Consider the following 2,705-nt stretch of genomic DNA (forward strand, 5'->3'; position numbering starts at 1 on the left):
ATTTCAATGACATACACAAATTTGTATACAACACCAAAATGATTACAAATGTTGTAATTTTTCGGAAAAATTTTAAGTTTTTCATATTTTTACATAGAAATATATAATGTAATTAATTGAAATTATTATATTATAAACCTCACCTAAATTTCACCGAAATGTTTTTTCTGTTTTTCGAAATTCTTTATGTTTTGTATTTTATCTTAATATTTTAAACTCTATTTTGTCCCAGGTATTCTGTTAGCTATATTTATCTAACATACTTAATATGTACATCAGCAGTAATTTCATTAGCTTTACAATGGTATATAACACTCTATGGTTTCATTCTACTATCAATCAACTTTTTCAGTTTAACTAACATAGTAACACAATTTATCCAAACATCTACTTGTTTGTTACGCTTGCTTTGTAAATAACGATTTCTATGTTATTGTTTACATTATTTCGCAATGTTTTGGTAGCGTACCCTATGTACGCTACTTCGATAAATTTTAATAAAATTTGATCTAGATTGAATTTTGAAAAACGGAAAAAACCGTTTCGTAGATTTTATTGAGGATTATTGTGTATTAATTTCAATCAATTATATTAAAATCATATATGTTAAAATGTGAAAAATCTGAAACTTTTACGAAAAATTAGGAAATTTAGATTACTTTTACTGTTACACAAAAATTTCTGGTATGCTATTGAAAGCGTCACCCAAGGACCTTTCTAATGATACTAAAATTTTGATTTTCTAAATTCATCCTTGAGTAGGGCAAATGTGGCCTGAATTTCATTAGACAGGATTTATTAAAATATAACAAATTGTATAATGACTGATTTTAATATACATATTTACGAAGTACAATATCGGGGTAATATTTTTATGGTAGCTATATATCTAATTATATCTAAAAGGTTAACATTGAGGGACGGACAAAGATTCATTATATCAATATATGTATATTAATTAGGGTGATCGATTCTGTTTTACAATCGGTCGTAAAACCGTTTTTTTCTGATTTACCAGTGTCGGTTTTTTCTAAATGTTGATTTTTAATTACAAAAATTTACTTGTAAAATTGATTGGAATAACTGTTGGATAATAGTTTATCAATCTTAAGATTATATTCAAATTACATACAATAATTAATTTGTCGCTGAAATATTGTAGCAGTGTTGGAATGCCTATGAAAATTGACTAAACAGGGACTTTAGAATAAACTAGGATTATGATTCTTCCAAATTTTTTACATTAAAGAAATAATGTTTAGTTTAAAAAATCAGTTCGGGTCATAATTTTTTTTCAAATTAAACTAGATGTTTTATTTATAATAAAAAACAGTTTTCTCTGAATTTGAAAAATATCAACCGGTTTTTTTCAAATGTCAACTATTCGAACTACTCGAAAACCGGTTTTTGGAAAATGTCGAATATTCGATCACCCTACGGTATATATAATACCTTTTCTACTTCTGTTGTTGATTATTTAAAAATGTCTAAATATGTGAAGGTGTATTTAAGAAATTAACAACTTTCAGCAAAAAAAAAAAAAATATTTTAGTACTCTAAGATCCAAAAAAGTACCCTCTGAAATATTTTTTGATACTGAAACAAAATCTCATTTTCCATCCCTGGGTGTACTACTGCACGTCTTTAATGACTACTACATATCGTCTGGATTATATAGAAGTAGGATGATAAGGTCTTACTAATAATGTGTTATATAAATACTTTCTTATTCATTAGTGATCTTGCCACTGAAGATATAGAAGCTGTATACGTTTTTTCATGCGATTTATAATGACTACTTTTTCTAATTACTTGTAGTCGTTTGTGGTAAGTACTTGCCTCTAATGAGTAGTATATTTATAGCGGTTCCAGGCCACTTCTTAATGACAGACATTTGGGATGAATTTTTTGGGAGAAATTTTTAGGATGAATTTTTTTAGATTTTGTGTGAGAAGATTTAATTTTGAGTTTTATATTTTTTTTAAATTGCGTGGTTTGTTTTGTTTCCTCTCTTTGAGTGTAAGTTGTTTTAACGTATTATTGTAAAACATCTTACTCTACTCTTAAGCTACGTTCACACCTATGAAATATTTGACGTTTTTTATCAAATATTTGTTGGCTGTAATGTGAACACAAAATATTTTTGAAGAGCAAACAAAATATCAGCTGTTTTTCGTGAAACATTTTTATTTGTCAACCTACAAATATTTTTCCAATATGAACACAATTTGAACACCAAACACGAAACATTTTTGTTTAACGTTAAAAAAAATTATTTAATTAAATTACAATAGTTTTTTACAATTTCATAGAAATTTCTGCCTAAAAACAAAAAATTAAATACGTTTTTATTTTATAATGTGCTTAACATTAGTATTTCCGTTTTGACGTTTTGTTTGAAGAAACAATGCCAAACACAATTCAGTACACATAGTGAAAATTTGTTTGCCCGATGTTCACACTACAACAAATAATTTCTTAAAACAATTGACCGATAAAACAGTAAAAAAACAAGATTTTGTTTGCAGGCAAAGAGGAACATAACAAGAAGAACAGTTAATGCGAGTTACGATAACATATTGTTAATGAAATATCATCACTAATTTAATTGTTATTAATCTCTTCTCTAATTCAATATTTTGCTTTATATGTTACCGTTAAATCTTGTTTTCATAATTTTAAGAATTTTATCATTATGTTAAGTT

Source organism: Lucilia sericata, unplaced genomic scaffold, assembly GCF_015586225.1.
Source record: "Lucilia sericata isolate MDLA Ls3-8-SP2 unplaced genomic scaffold, ASM1558622v1 Contig001244F_arrow, whole genome shotgun sequence".
Lineage (NCBI taxonomy): Eukaryota > Metazoa > Arthropoda > Insecta > Diptera > Calliphoridae > Lucilia > Lucilia sericata.